At 40.8% G+C, this 17789-nt stretch overlaps 1 protein-coding gene across 2 annotated transcripts in view; it reads right to left on the reverse strand.

Annotated features, from left to right (window-relative positions):
- LOC124544662 (DNA repair protein RAD50) overlaps positions 1–17789 on the reverse strand; it is a 251508-nt gene that overhangs the window by 40863 nt on the left and 192856 nt on the right. The window lies entirely within an intron of this gene.

Consider the following 17789-nt stretch of genomic DNA (forward strand, 5'->3'; position numbering starts at 1 on the left):
AAGAAATTCCTCGGCAGCTGCGGAGTGCCAGCCTTCAAAGACTCATTGCTACAGGGTGCAGAGGCTGGAGGATCATGCTATATGAGAGCTGCAGAGGCATCGGCATTCTCCCTCTGTCGATCTGTGGAGCCCAGGACAGAAAAACGGTTGGTGGTGCGCACTGGCGACACAGAGGTTGGCCAGGCGAGGGTATTTCTTGGCGACACCATCGAAGAGGATCTCCGAGTCAACCAAGGAGAAGATTGTTTGCCTTTGTTTGACTTTTTGGAGTCTTTCTGGTTGGCCAAGGAAGACTCAGATGTTTGTTGGGTGAAGGGATGTAGGAAGTCTTTGAGGGAGTATACCTTCTGTCATTTCCATCCTGCCGGTTGTGTAGCAGGTGACTACGGCCCAAGAGGCGAAAGTTTGGTGGCTTGTCGCAGAACTGGACAAGGAGACGGCAATGCTGTCATGACACTGGGAGATTTCACAACTGCAGTGCTGAATTTGAGTTTGCATGTCAGCATGACCATGTCCATGGAGCGAGAGGTAGCAAGAACAGTACTGTAAGTGCCAGATGGTAGAATGCAGGGTTTCAAACTAGCCAACAACTTCTGAGTGACCGGCTAAGGCACTTTTTCCTTTACCAAGATGTCCTGGACAGCCTGCTCATCGAGATACATAGGACAATCTCGAGAGGTGGCGGCTTGGTCGTCACTGCAGTTGATACAATGGGAGAAAGAGGCGGACAATCTCATCCACTGGTTACACATTTTGACGGGTGTCGACAAGACATTCGAGTGTGGTTGTAGAGATGACACTGTTAGCAGCGCATCGGGTTCGGAATGTACAGTCAAACTGGGATAACTTAATAGCGTATTTTGATCTTGGACTGAAGCATCAGCCTACCAAAAGCAAGAAAAAAGAGTGCATGTGAACACTATGGATGCGTCTGCCTTTCTCATCACCCAATGGACTGCAATGACACCCTGATCAGAGAGGTACATCAGGATTTCTGCCACGGTCAGACCATCAAACAGCCTAGCATAAATAACACCATGGGAAGAATTCAGAACTCCCGGCCTTTAGGAGTGCACAGGGAGCAAGAAGAAAAAGAGGATCCTCACACGCCGAAACGGAGGAATGATAGGAGAAGGTGGACAAAAGTGGTAAGACTTGTTATTACGGCAGCCCTTGAAAATGTGGAACACATTCCGAAAAACACCACAGACATGTTCCCCATGACAGGGGAAAAAGAATAGCAAGAGGATAGACATGCAGCACAGAAGGGAAGAGATGCTGCAAAGGCTGGGATTCTGTGGTAGCCAAGTACAAACCCGCCAAAGAGCAGCGAGGCCCCTGTGTTCTGTCATAAATAGCTTACTGAGGATCGCTGAATGATATGAGGTGTAATCTACAATTAAATGCTAAATTTAAGCTAGCCCAAATTCTTACCTCAGATTACTGATGAAAGGGTACTTCCGTTCATTTTTTCTCATCAGTCAATGGTTTTCTTTGATCTGAACACCAATACAAAGTTTTATCTGAATGTTGCCAATACACTTTCATGTAGAAAATTAATTATACTAGCTATTAGAATGGGTGGTGGTTTGTTGCCAGACACAGTTTTTGTGATAAGTTTTCCTGTAAATATTGGTTTTTGTTATACCACGGCACTTCTCTTTTCTTAAGCTATCAAATGTAGTTACATTGTTTCCCTTGAGAGAGTGAGGAAGAGAGGTTGAAGAAGTTACTTCTGCATGTTCCTACAAAAAAAAGCACCACTTTCAACTGCTAGCTTATAGCAAAATAATTGCCACTTACATGCAATACCTCAGTCTGACAAGGGCTGCTTGTCATATGACAGTAAAAAATAAATACTGATGGAAGTAAACATCCATCCCCAGAGTGGTAGAATGTAGTAAAACAAAAGAAGTTACAATGAATGTGGGTGAGAATGAATGTTTTGTGAACAATACTGAGCAATTCACTGTGTTCTTACATTCTGACAGCAATTTCAGTAACCATACAAATGACAGTGGAAGTTTTATATAATTTAAGTCGACTGCATACATTGGTGTTACAGCTTGAGTTGACAGTATTGGATACTCTTCACTTAAAACTTCTGGGTTGATAGGCCATGGTCGATGTATAAAACTTGACCCTGATGTTTTGTCTCCAACTGCAGGAGATATCCTCTGAGGTAATGGACTGAACTACAAAGAGAACTCGAGGAAGTGCTGATTATATAGACAATGCAGAAGGCGCCATTGTCCATCATGTGGCATCGGCTATGAGACTGTCTGGTAATGCCAACATTCTCGATTGCAAGTAATTGATCATCACACTTCTGGTGCAATGCTGATATCCAAATTTTATCCAATTTGACACCTTCCTCTTTCCTGTTAAAATAATCATGGTGTTTATCAATTTTTATAGCCTCTCTATACATGTGCACATAATAATGACCTTATTAATGAACGGAAGAAAAACCTTGCCACTGGGCAGCTGCTGTTCATCGTTGCTCCTGATTGTATGCCTAGAGCCTGCTGTTGGGCCGCTGTTGTTAGTCATTGCTCCTGATCCACTGCCTAGAGCGAAGTGCTAGCAAGGAGATAGATCGAGCACTTCGCTCTAGGCAGAGAATTAGGAGCAACAATGAACAGCCGCCGAACGGCAACATTTTTTTCCGTTCATTAGTACGGTCACAGATTGCACTGGGAAAGTGTTAAGCACATATGAGGTGGAAGCTATTTTTAGACCCACCGGAATAATAAAAGAATATTTAAGATCAGCAAAAGATCTACGACATCATTTGGCTACACTGAGGTTATACGAAATTCCTTGTAGCTGCAGACAGCTTTATATCGGAATCACAAAGAGAAGTATTAACACCCGTCTTGTTGAACATAAGAGGAATTGCCGCCTGGGTCACATGGATAAATTGGCTGTAGCAAAACATGTTTACCAGGAAAGTAATCATGAAATAAAATTCAGCGAGATAAGCATCATACCTAAAATCTCCCATTACTACGAGAGCATGTATAGAGAGGCTATCGAGATTGATAAACACAGTAATAATTTTTACAGGAAAAAGGAAGGTGTTATATTGGATACAATTTGGATGTCAGCATTGCACCGGAAGCGTGACAATCTATTACCTTCAATCGAGAATGTTGACATAACCAGAGACAGTCTCATAGCCAACACCACGTGATGGATAATGGCGCCATCTGCATTGCCTATACAGGGTGTTACAAAAAGGTACGGCCAAACTTTCAGGAAACATTCCTCACACACAAAGAAAGAAAATATTTTATGTGGACATGTGTCCGGAAACGCTTACTTTCCATGTTAGAACTCATTTTATTGCTTCTCTTCAAATAACATTAATCATGGAATGGAAATACACAGCAACAGAACGTACCAGCGTGACTTCAAACACTTTGTTACAGGAAATGTTCAAAATGTCCTCCGTTAACGAGGATACATGCATCCACCCTCCGTCGCATGGAATCCCTGATGCGCTGATGCAGCCCTGGAGAATGGCGTATTGTATCACAGCCGTCCACAATACGAGCACAAAGAGTCTCTACATTTGGTACCGGGATTGTGTAGACAAGAGCTTTCAAATGCCCCCATAAACGAAAGTCAAGAGGGTTGAGGTCAGGAGAGCGTGGAGGCCATGGAATTGGTCCGCCTCTACCAATCCATCGGTCACCGAACCTGTTGTTGAGAGGCGTACGAACACTTCGACTGAAATGTGCAGGAGCTCCATCGTGCACGAACCACATGTTGTGTCGTACTTGTAAAGGGACATGTTCTAGCAGCACAGGTAGAGTATCCTGTATGAAATCATGATAAGAAGCTCCATTGAGCATAGGTGGAAGAACATGGGGCCCAATCAAGACATCACCAACAATGCCTGCCCAAATGTTCACAGAAAATCTGTGTTGTTGACGTGATTGCACAATTGCGTGCGGATTCTTGTCAGCCACACATGTTGATTGTGAAAATTTACAATTTGATCACGTTGGAATGAAGCCTCATCCGTAAAGAGAATATTTGCACTGAAATGAGGATTGACACATTGTTGAACGAACCATTCACAGAAGTGTACCCGTGGAGGCCAATCAGCTGCTGATAGTGCTTGCACACGCTGTACATGGTACGGAAACAACTGGTTCTCCCGTAGCACTCTCCATACAGTGACGTGGTCAACGTTACCTTGTACAGCAGCAACTTCACTGACGCTGACATTAGGGTTATCGTCAACTGCACGAAGAATTGCCTCGTCCATTGCAGGTGTCCTCGTCGTTCTAGGTCTTCCCCAGTCGCGAGTCATAGGCTGGAATGTTTCGTGCTCCCTAAGACGCCGATCAATTGCTTCGAACGTCTTCCTGTCGGGACACCTTCGTTGTGGAAATCTGTCTCGATACAAACGTACCGCGCCACCGCTATTGCCCCGTGCTAATCCATAAATCAAATGGGCATCTGCCAACTCCGCATTTGTAAACATTGCACTGACTGCAAAACCACGTTCGTGATGAACACTAACCTGTTGATGCTACGTACTGATGTGCTTGATTTTAGTACTGTAGAGCAATGAGTCGCATGTCAACACAAGCACTGAAGTCAACATTACCTTCCTTCAATTGGGCCAACTGGTGGTGAATCGAGGAAGTACAGTACATACTGACGAAACTAAAATGAGCTCTAACATGGAAACTAAGCATTTCCGGACACATGTCCACATAACATCTTTTCTTTATTTGTGTGTGAGGAATGTTTCCTGAAAGTTTGGCCGTACCTTTTTGTAACACCCTGTATAATCAGCACGTTCTCGAGTTCTCTGTGCAGTTCTTCACTTTACCTCAGAGGATGTCTCCTGCAGTCGGAGACAAAATGTCAGTGGAGAGCTTCATACATCAATCAAGGCCTATCAGCCTAGAAGTTTGAAGTGAAGAGAATATTGCCATGAAAGCCTACATTGTATAATCAGTATTGGATACTGTCATCCCCATGAGATGGTTTGGAGTAGGTGTACGCTTTCTATTCCATCCTCACCTTGAACATGCAGATTCCCTTGTCGCCCAGCAGTTACAAAATGGAATCATGGAATAAAACATTAGTCTATGGATAGCAATCATAGAGATTGTACCAAAAAAAGAACACATAACAGAACCAAAACAGTTTTGATGTGATTAGAGGTGCTTGAATACATGAACAGTTACACATGTGTATCCAATCCCAAACATTACAGAAACATTGGATAACACTTGGGGTGTTTTTTAGGCTGAGGTGACTCTCACTGCAAACAAATATAGAATTGGGTCAGGAACAGTATACCTCCAACAGACACCTAAACAAAATAAAAGCAAATATTAATGCAATACAAACTCTGATTGTGACCGAGTTCTTGATAAACGGTGAACAAAAGAGAGACACAGAACACCTAAATGATTTTGGCACTGCAGGTGACAGTATCAACTGCAGCAAAATATGGTGTACTGAAGCTATAAATATAACATATTTACTCCAGATTGGAGTGAGATATTGCTGGGCACTCTCTTCTTTGCCTTTGACAATGTGTTGTGCCTGGCAAGACTCTACTTGCATGTGGAAAATCAGGTAACTTAATGGGCACATACCACTCAAGGAAGAATGATCTCTGACTGATTTCTGGTACCTACCACTATTCACTGAAACGTCCATTACAAAGTCATTTTTACCAAAGTATAGTGGGACTCATGTTTTACATTCCACTATTCTGAGTTGAGCTTTATTCCTGCAATGCAATCTGTCAATGTCACACTCTGCTTTCTGTTATGAATTTAAGATTCCAAACATGGACGAGAAATGCCATGATTGCTGTGACATTTTAGTTAGCAAAAACAATCTTGTAGCCCACATACTCTAAATCTTTGCCAAAGCACAGATTTTATGAACAGGATAATTCATCTCACTCATATTTGCTGGATCATGTATACAGAATTCTTTATGAAGTCAAACTGAGATGTAATTAACAAGTTATATCAGAAATGAGTCAAGAGTCTGTCATAGGCTATATGGTCAAATACATTGAAAAGAGTGAAATGGGTCTGTAATTACAGATGGTTTGGTGATCTGATGTTTTATAAATGGGTGTTACTACAGCGTACACCTATGTACATACTCCGCAAACTACTGTACAGTGCATGGCGGCGAGTACCTTGTGCCGCTACTAGTAATTTCTTTTCCCATTCCACTCGCAAATATAATGAGGGAGAAATGACTGTCTAAAAGGATCCATATGAACCCTAATTTCTCAAATCTCTTCTTCACAATTCTTATGTGAAATGTGCATTGGTGGCAGTAGCATTAAATGCAGTCAGCCTCAAATGCATGTTTCTAAATTTCCACAACAGTGCTTCGTGAAAAGAGTGTTGTCTCCCCTCCAGGGAGTCCCGTTATGTCACAAAGCATCTCCGTAATACATGCGTGCTTGTCAGCAGCACACCTCTGAATTGTTTTAATGTCTTCCTCCAATCCAATCTAACGTGGGTCACAAACACTCTACCAGTACCTAAGAACGGGCTGCACAAGCTTTCTATACACCTAAACTTCCAGGTAGATTAAAACTGTGTGCCGGACCAAGACTCAAACTCAGGACCTAGAGCACTTGCCCGCGAAGGTAAAGGTCCCGAGTTTGAGTCTCAGGATGGCACACAGTTTTAATCTGCCATGAAGTTTCATATCAGCGCACACTCCACTACAGAGCGAAAATCTCATTCTTGGTTTATACACCATCTCCTACATGGACTAGCTACACTTTCCCAAAACTCTCCCTATAAAATGAAGTCAGTCATTTGCCTTCCCTACTATCAACCGGATGTACTCATTCTCTTTCATATCGGTGTGCAATATTACACTTCGATATTTAATCTATGTGACTATGTCAAGCTGCAACCTACAAATGCTGTACTCAAATGTTACAGGACTGTTTTTCCTACTCAGCTGCACTAATTTACATTATTCTACATTTACAGCTAGCTGTCATTCACCACACCTACTAGACATTTTGTCCGAGTCATCCTCAATGTTACAGGACTGTTTTTCCTACTCAGCTGCACTAATTTACATTATTCTACATTTACAGCTAGCTGTCATTCACCACACCTACTAGACATTTTGTCCGAGTCATCCTGTATAACCTTACAGTCACTTAGTGACATCATCTTGTACACCAAAGCATCATCAGAAGAAAAACTGTGATTTTATGATCAGCCAATCTGTCACATTATTTGTGTATATAGAGAATAAAAGAAGTCCTATTACACTTTCCTGGGACACTCCTGATGGTGCCCTTGTCTTTTAGAAAAACTTGCTGTTGAGGACAACATACAGGGTTAAATTACTTAAAATGTCTTCGAGCCACTTGCATATCTGGGGACCCAAACTGTATGCCCGGACCTTTGTCAGCCGACTGCATAGGGGCACCATGATAATTGCTTTGCAGAAATCTAGGAATATGGAATCTGCCTGTTTCCCTCCATCCATGGTTTGCAGCATATCATGTGAGAAAAGGACAAGCAGAGTTTTGCATGCGTGATTCTTTCTAAATCTGTGATGATTTGTGGGGAGAAGCTTTTCTTCCTCAAAGAAATTTATTACGTCCAATCTCAGAATGTATTCAAGAATTCTGCAGTGAACCATTGTAAGAATATTGGTCTGTAATTATGTTTCTGATATACAGGAGTCACTTGCACTTTTTTCCAGTCGCTTCAGACTTTGTGCTGGGCGAGAGATTCACAATAAATGTACGTTAAGCAAGGGACCAATGCCAAAGAGTACTCTCTGTAAAACTGAGTTGGAATTTCATCTGGATCTCGTGACTTTTTTGTTTTCAACTCTTTCAGTTACTTTTCTATGTCATAGATGCCAATTTCTACATCCTGTATATGGGAGTCATATGACAGGCAAACAATGGTGTATTTGTATGATCCTCTTGCATGAATGATCTCCTAAATGTGAAATTTAAAACTTCAGCTTTCCTGATTTTATGAATGGCTAGAATTTTCTCAGGTTTTCAACAAGATCTTTTGCTAAGGTATGATGGTGGAAATTATTGTTTGCTGAAGCATTGATCATCTTATGGACGCACAAACTACTACTATCCTATCCCTGTCAACATTAGCGTGCTCATTTTTGAACCGGGGGTGCAATAGTCTGTTTCCTCACCCTTTTCTGAATTTTGTTACTGAACCACAGAGGATCCTTTCTGCTCTTAATCCACTTCCTTGGCACATACATTCCCAAAGCACAATTTACAATCTGATTAAACTTTGGCCATTCAGTAACTGCTTATCTGCTTTTTCTGGCATAAACCGTTCCCTGGCATTCTTGATTGATATATTAACATTAGTAACCATTTTCACAATGATGGACCACCATCACTAATTACTGTCTCTATACTGACACTATCAATAAGGTCAAGCCTGTTTGTAGCTACAAGCTCTAAATTTTTTCCATTGTATGCGAGTTGTCTAAATAGTTCTTAAAGGCAGTTTTCTGAAAATGTGTTCAGCAGTACTTCACAAGAATGTCTGTCTGCACCACCAGTAATGAATCCATAGACATACCAGTTCACACGCTATAGATTACAGTCATCCCCATCTGGTTATTTCTGCACTACTGACCATACATTTTTCTTTAAGTGATTCTAAAACTGTGACAGCTGAATCAGGTGTATAGCATCCCCAGTGAAATAATAAGAAAAGACTAAAAAAAAAAAAAACAGTATTTATCAAGAAGAGACATTTGAAAATTGAATAATATACATTTTTCTCATGTATCTGTATCATAATAATTTCTCTGTGTAAGTTTCGAGGGCAAAGAAATATAACAAAATGATCTAAAGAGACGTCAAGATACGCTCTTTTGCTAATTTTTTAGTCGTCTTCACTTCTTCTCTTGTCTTGGTTGTGTGTAGATGGACATCTTGCGAGTGCTGGCAAATGTAAGCATATTTGTACTAATTAAGCAGATAATATACTGATTTAATATTATTGTGCACTTTTAATTTGTAAGAGGTGATCCCGATTTCATGTCCACCTTCCTTTAATTAACCTGCATTCGAGTAATTTACAGTGCAACAACTGCAGCGGCCGATACAGCCAATGACGCCATTATGTGGCGATATTAACTTATAAAAAATTAGCAGAAGCAAAAAACTCACCCGCTATTAACATAACATTCATTTTTCTCCACAGCCGCCCGACGCTGCAGAAAATACGTAGCTTTAAGATTCTTATTTTCAGTACCACAGCCGAGAGCCAGAGCCAGGACTCTGACTACAATGCAATGGTTAATGGAGGTAAGAAGAAATAGTCTCGCGCGCGTGTGGGCTGCAATTGTAATTAATAACTAAAGATTTTTTGCTTTAAAGTGAACTGACTAGCCGAGGAAATTAATATGAAAAGTTTATTCCATTGTTAAACTTATACACTCATGTTTTAAGATTCAGCAAGTCTAATTCCACTGAAGATCAATATTGTTAAAAAAAAAAAAAGGGAACTTCACAAAAGCGTTTAATTGTAAATCAAAATTAAAATGAAGTATCATTTTGATTAAGGCCCACCACATAAGTCGGCAACAATTAACGTTACCAATAAATAATATATTAAATTACGACAGCCGAAGGACGCGAGTTTGGCACCGCAACTTTGGGGCCCGATCAATATGATACTTTCCATTGTAATGAATGTAATTAAGTATGTGCCTAATTGTTGTAAAATATTAATGCCTATATGAATTCTTTTACATGTACAACAACAAAACCACACCCTGAGGAGATCTGGAGAAGAAAAAGTGTAGAAAAGAAAAAGGATTACGTAAAAGAGAAATAACAAAGGTAAGGCCTATTGTGCAAGCATCCTGTGCAGCTCTGTGCGGAATATCGAACCCATATGCACATGAGATACCTTCGGTGAAAAAATAGTAAGTAAAGTGCAAATTAAATTGTGAGTATTTGTGTGTTCATGTGTTTATTTTTGGAAGGGATAGTTATTCGTGTATGTATCAGTGTTAAAGATTTGTCCGTGGCTTAAAGTGAATTTATTATGGGTAAGATAGGACAACCTAAAGCATCTGTACCAGACGAACAAAATTCTGTGAACATGGAACATGAGGATCAATTGCAAAACGTAAACGAATCCCAAGCCACCGCCTCAGATAACATAATTCATAATTTCCGGAGCGGGAGGGGGGGGGGGGGGGGGGTCTGTGGATAGTGAATGACGCTCCACAGCAGAATGGGTATAGAACAATGACATCTCCACTGCATGGGCAGGGGGGCCAATCGAGTGCTAGATTAAATGGGGCACCAGTATGCTCACCAATTGCAAACCATTTGCAGAATTTCTGCGCAGGTTAGAAGAAAGAGATAGGGAGAGAGATCAGAAATTTGCTCAGATGCTCTATGAGCAAGAGCAACAAAGAGAACAGAAAGAAAGGGAAAAAGAAAGAATGTCAGAACAGAGGGAAAAAGAAGAGATGAAAAACTGGCTCAGATGCTACATGAGCAAGGGAATAAATTTACTCAAAAGCTCAGTGAGCAAGAGCAGCACAGTGAAGCGAAACTAGGCAGTATCCAAAGCGAACTTGCCGAGATGTGGGACGCTTGCAAAGAAATACCCCAACTTGTGTAAATCTTAGCCGGTGAGATGCAAAAATTACAGATATCGCAGGCTAGGCTTGAAGACAATGTCCAGACTTTAACCAACCGCGTGTATAATGTGGAGATAGATGCACGGAAAAGCATTGATACATATTTGGAAGTGCAAGCTCAAAAAGTCGAAAAAGAATTTAATGAATGGCTAGAAGCAAAGGATCGCGAGATATCTGCAAAGATTGAAAGTGACGTAAAAACAGCTGTAGAACAAGCGACTGTGGTCACGTGTGTAAATATTGATGCTAACACTGCTGCATTAAATGCCGAATTTACGAATATCGAATACCGTGTGACAGCGGAGTTGCCGAATTGGCAACAGGGGGTCACACAGAGACTGTCTGTGTTGGAAAGCAATGTAAACAGTGGCGGACAGATGAATCCGACTCCATGTACGGATTACTATAATAATCCTGACGGTATGCAGGGTGCGAGTCAGCAACCACAACCTAATGGGAATTACGGGCATGAACAAAATGAGATACCGTGCAGCGCACATCGTGAAGTAATGGATGCCACAAAAGGCAGCAATCAGATGTGCAAAAAGGAGGACAATGTGGTAAAACAGAGGACATTCCAACCCTTCAATAGCGAAAAATGAAATGTTCACCCTGAGCTTCAGGAATGTGTTTCCCAGTACATGGACGGAAAGACAAAGAATACAGTTCGTGGTCTCCTTTATTCAAGGTGATGCGGGACTGTGGGCCACCGACGTGCCCGAAAAATGTCTAACAACGCAACAGTTTGAAGGTGCATTCTTGCAAAAATTCTGGTCCGATAGCGTCCAAGAAAGACTATGCAAGGAGTTGTACAGTTCAGAAATGTACAATCCTAAGGTGGGAACATTACGCAAATATTTTGAAAAGTATATAAACAAAACCAGGTACTGGGATGATCCCATGTCTGATCGTGACATAATCAGATTAATAACAATGAAGTTGCCCAGTGAAATTAAAAGATATTTCATCAATGTGCCAGAATATGATATAGAACAATTCATGGAAATAGCGGATTCTGTTGACTTATTGATCGAAGACATGAAAACCGAAAGCAAGTGGAACCATGCAGGCTGTAATCAACAAAAAGCCGATTACAATGGCAGCAACAGTAGCGGTAGTAACTTAGTACCAAATGGTAATGGGAATAAGCAAGAGCACCGGCGACAGAATCGAGGCACAAACAATGGGAATTGTTTATAACGGCAACGGTTATAATCGTCAAAATCGGAAGAGACATCATGATGGACGCATGACTAACGGATATAATGGTAACGGCAATCCGCAATGGCAGAATAACCGAAACCAGTGGTGTGGTTGTAATGAACTGACACCACAGTGGCAACAAAAGACAGCGCCACAATGGAATGCCAACACAGGTCCATCACAGAACATGTCAGGAAGTTACAACTGACCACCGCAAAATCAGAGCCATACACAGTATCAAAATACACCATCTGGGAGGCGGGGAGGCAGGGCGGCCAACCGAACAGTAGCAACAACAACCAGAACCACAATGTGAGGTTAGTGGAAGTGACAGACAACTGTCAACCCACTAATGCTCATCCGTTAAACTAAAGACAGCCACAATACGCTCTCCGTTGTTGGCTGCAGGATGGTGTAGTGAGAGCACATTCACGGATGACAGCCATAAACTTTGTATGCTGAGATACAATAAGGGAATAAAAATAGAAAAGGAACTTGTAGACATACCGCCGAAATGTAACCGAACCGACAAAAGTGTTGTGCAGGCCATATTGCAAGCAGATATGTACGGAGCACCAATACAGATAATAGTCTATACTGGTGCGTCAACCAATGTCATGAGTGCAAATCTTTACAAGTACTCGAGTCAAAATAATAGAATACCAGTATTGCCAGTGAAGAATTGTCGTGTAACTGGTGCAATAGGTGCACAATCTCATATCATAGAGCACCAGGTGCAAGTCGAGTTTACGGTAGGAAATGAAGCAATGAAAAGCTCGTTCCTAGTAGTTAAGGGATTAGGTGTTGCATACATCCTGGGGATGGAATTTTTACGCCAGAGGGACGCAAAAATCGACCTCTTGTGCTGGGAAGTAAGCCTTATGAATGAGGGTAGACATGTAATTTTGTCATTATTGAGAACACGGGAAGTGCACAGTAAATATTGCCGGAGCTTTCAGTCTAGATTCAAAGGAATACAGGTAATAAATTTATATTCTGACTTAAGTACAAGACAAGCATGTAATGAAGAGTTTATTACTGAAGACAGAGAGGAGAAAAGGAAACTGATAGCCATGAAAGTCAGGGAGTCAGAACATTTGACTGAAGCACAACAAAATGAATTGACTCAGCTACTTACAGATTATGAGAATGTGTTTTCGGAAAAACCCGGTGTTATCGAGGGCTACACCTATAACATCGAAGTGGTACCTCACGATACTTTCTGGCACGCAAACTAGACCATCCCGTGGTCAAAGAAGGAGACAGTTACAAAGCAAATAAGAAAAATACTTGCAAAGACTTAAAGACGTTCACGCAGTAGAGCAACTTTTACATATGTGTGTAGTAGGTTAAGTTTAGAGTGTATTTTTTTCTGTGTGTAAATGTTCAGATTTTAGTGTAACAGGTAAAGACAATGAGTCACACAGGATTGGTGTGATTCGATTATGTAGATGTTAAGGAAGAACAGTATTTTTAAGGAATTGCATTTTGAAAGAAAAATGAACATAGGTTTAAGAATATTTTACAAATTTCATTTTTAAAAATGCTTTAAAAATGTTTTTAAAAAAATTCAACAGCATGTAATGATGAAAGAATTTTTCATTAGTGTGTCATGAATATTTTTGATCTGTAGCAGTAATGAAACTTATGAAATTCAATATTATAGTGTATATGTTATTCCATGTATTTATGTCTATACCAATCCTGAAATATGATCAATCATAATTTACTAAACAACATGAGTGCAGAGTGTATATCACCCAAGGTACCTCATGTGTTGTGGACAAGGTACAAAGCAAATTAGTAAACGCGACTAACGCTAAGCACTGTTAAAATATATTGTCATCTGCTAAGGCAGAGATCTGCATGAATTTATCATGTAAACAAAAGTCACAAATCTAACACTAATCTAGGAACTTGCACGCTAGGTCTAGATTAAAAAACGTGTAAAATAATGTGAGAGGCAAAGTTTTGTAAAGTCGAGCCTGGCTCTGGAGGGCAAGTACGCAATGAATAGGCAGACATGACATGGGGACTTAACTCAGATCAGACGTCAATACAACTGTATAGTCAAAAGTCTGAAGGTAAGTACGGCTCTGTAAGTGGAAAATGGAATGAGGTAATTAGTGCGAGAGACTGGTAAAATCCAGCACGAGCCAAAATCCAGTTCAGACTGAATGAAATACATTAGTGTTTGTGAACTAATCGAAACAGTTACTTTAAGCAGTGTGAAAAACTGTGAAGGTGAAACTGTGATATGGACAGTGGAGTGCTAGTTCAAATGGCTCTGAGGACTATGCGACTTAACTTCTGAGGTCATCAGTCGCCTAGAACTTAGAACTAATTAAACCTAACTAACCTAAGGACATCACACACATCCATGCCCGAGGCAGGATTCGAACCTGCGACCGCAGCGGTCACGCGGTTCCAGACTGAAGCGCCTTTAACCGCACGGCCACACCGGCCGGCGGAGTGCTAGTATTGAACGTTCAACAGCGGTGAGGACGCCAAACGCCAATATTACGCACGAAAAACTGTGAATTTGCTTATAAATGTGAACTGTGAACTGTTAACGTGAAGTGAACCCACAGTCAATATTTTTGGGACAGAGTGTAATTTCAGTGAGTACAATAATGCGAGATTGGAATGCGATGCGTGGACTGTTGCAAAACAGAGACCGCAGAAACGGCGAATGTTTGTGCTACGCTCATATTGGGACACTCACCAGTGCCGGTGAGTGCGGTGAAAAAAAAAAAGACACCACGATCTGATGTGTAATAGAAACAGTATCGTATCAAACTGCATTCATGGGAGAAGATCCATGTCATGTATTCTGCAAGACACTCGGAAACTGGCGAAAACTTAACAACAATTGCCAAACTAATAAATGCTTCTTTTCCACTAGCGTAACCATCTGAAGCGGGAGGGAAATATTACGTTGGTTGTGTGTATGTTTCATGTACTACGTCGGAGGTGCGTAGCAGAGCTGACTCCTGCCAACAAGCGCGGGGGGCGGATATCATCCCACTCCGCCACACCCGGCCGAGACAGAAAAGCATCGCCAACCGTGCAGCCGATTCTGTCGTTCCGCATTGGCGAGAGGCACGCTGGCATCGAGCGGGCTTTGACCTCTCTGCAGCTGCCGCGAACGCTGAGCACCGAACACACCAGCTGGTGCCATCGCAAGCTAAATGTCGCAGTGTAGATCATGAACGACACCGCAATCAATAACGACGATATATTAATTCTTATAATGACCTCATTTCTTTTCATAGTGCAACGAAAATTTGTTCATAATGTATGCAAATCCTGTACTCAAATGACATCCCAGGAAGAATTAAGTGAAAGCAACCAAAGCAGTTACTCTGTCGCTCCGCCGAGGTTTTCCCCAGGGTTTCCCTATGGCCGCGCCAAATGGGGAGCAAACAGTTGACACCCATGGGACTGCTAAAATTACAGACTAACTCGTAATTGTATACTTTTGAACACTGCATAAGCTGCAACCCCCAAGAAGAAGCAGCCAAAATGAATGCACCAATGTAACAGGTCATAACGTAACTATCAAACTAATTGTATTCTATGTCCTTTTCTTTTGTACATGACTATATTCGTAACCAATTGTATATTACATTGTTATGCAAATAACTTCATCTGTATTACACTTTGTGTGCAACAAACATTATTAAGTACAATGACTAAAACATACGATGTGACATTTGTAGACTGTGAAACAAAAAAACTGCGTGTGGACATGAAATAGTAAATATTTATGTCAAAAAACACGAACATTTTTTATGACATAAACATTTTGGGGGCAATATAGCATCCCCAGTGAAATAATACGAAAAGACTTAGAAAACAGTGTTTATAAAGAAGAGACATTTAAAAATTGAATAATATACATTTTTCTCATGTATCCGTATTATAATAATTTCTCTGTGTAAGTTTCGAGGGCAAAGAAATATAACAAAATGATCTAAAGAGACAACAAGATATGCTCTTTTGTTAATTTTTTAGTCATCTTCACTTCTTCTCTTGTCTTGGTTGTGTGTAGATGGACATCTTGCGAGTGCTGGCAAATGTAAGCATATTTGTACTAATTAAGCAGATAATATATTGATTTAATATCATTGTTCACTTTCAATTTGTAAGAGGTGATCCTGATTTCATGTCCGCCTTCCTTTGAATTAACCTGCATTCGAGTAATTTACAGTTCAACAATCGCAGCGGCCAATGCAGCCAACGACGCCATTACGTGGTGATATTAACTTACAAAATTTAGCAGAAGCAAAAAACTCTGCCCGCTATTAACATAATATTCATTTTTCTCCACAGCCGCCCGACGCTGCAGAAAATACGTAGCTTTAAGATTCTTATTTTCAGTATCACAGCCGAGAGCCAGAGCCAGGACTCTGACTACAATGCAATGGTTAATGGAGGTAAGAAGAAATAGTCTCGCGCGTGTGTGGGCCGCAATTGTAATTAATAACTAAAGAATTTTTGCTTTAATGTGAACTGACTAGCTGAGGAAATTAATGTGAAAAGTTTATTCCATTGTCAAACTTATATACTCATGTTTTAAGATTCAGCGAGTCTAATTCCACTTAAGATCAATATTGTTAAAAAAAAGAAAGGGAACTTCACAAAAGCGTTTAATTGTAAATCAAAATTAAAATGAAGTATCATTTTGATTAAGGCCCACCACGTAAGTCGGTAACAATTAACGTTGCCAATAAATAATATATTAAATTACGACGGCCGACGGACGTGAGAGGTGGATGGTAAAAACATCCAACAATTAACACGATTTCACTTACACCTGTTATATGCGCTCAGGCAATGTCACTGCCACATCAAATACTTTGATGGAGCACAAAATGTGGTTTGTCTGGAAAGGCCACCTGCTGCTACTCACTGGACGTCCAGCTGCAATGTTGGCATGCAAATTCCAGCCTTCATTAATGACAAACAGCAGTCAGCATCAGTGCACGAATCAGATGCCTGCCGCAGAGGACCACAGGCAGCAATGTTCGCTGAACTGTCACTGAGGAGACCCTGTTTGTAGCCCCTTGGTCCAGCTGGGAAGTCAGTAGATGCTGCATCATGGCAATGCCTTATGTCACATGGCCAATTCCATCAAGGGATTTTTGACTGCAATAGGCATTCCTGTTGTTCCACAGCCCCTCCCCCCTCTCCCATTCCTGTTCACCTGACCTGAGTCTTTACTGTTTATCTGTTCCTGAAATTATAAGAACGTCATTTTGGGACTCTGGAGAGCATTCAAAAGGATGGTGACAAATGTGTTAAAGGCCCTACTTACTGAAGCCTTTCATCACAGCCACCAAGACTAGGAACAAAGACTCCACTGGCTTATAGCTGCCAAATGGAACTACTTTGAAGGGGACAATACTGTTGTTTTTATTTTTTTCAAACTCTGGTAGATAAAAATAATTTCACTAGCTTTCTCAAACACATTGTATATATGCTTTGACTATGTGGCAAAATATTTCTGAATATCATACTAAATAAGTTCTGTGGGAGATCAGTCTAGCAGAACATAATTCCTAATGCTTAAATGAAGATTAGACATTGAAATGGAGTGAAACGAACACCTGCTGAGTACATCACCTGTGCCTTTGGACACACAACAATCTGTGTCCAAAGACTTTTCGTCACAATGTGTATATACTGACCTTCCTTACTACAGCCATTTCATTATTATGTTTGCAGGCACTACGTGGTCTAGTTAACTCCAAAAACTATAAAATTTACTTCACTCAATGCTTATATCCATGAGTATTCCTATTAAGACTGACTCGTCATTGTCAGTACTCCATAAACATTTCTTGGCTTTTTGGGCTATTGATAATGACTAGTTGGTATTAATAGGTATACCTACT

The sequence above is a fragment of the Schistocerca americana genome, chromosome 8, assembly GCF_021461395.2.
Source record: "Schistocerca americana isolate TAMUIC-IGC-003095 chromosome 8, iqSchAmer2.1, whole genome shotgun sequence".
In the NCBI taxonomy this organism is placed as follows: Eukaryota; Metazoa; Arthropoda; class Insecta; order Orthoptera; family Acrididae; genus Schistocerca; species Schistocerca americana.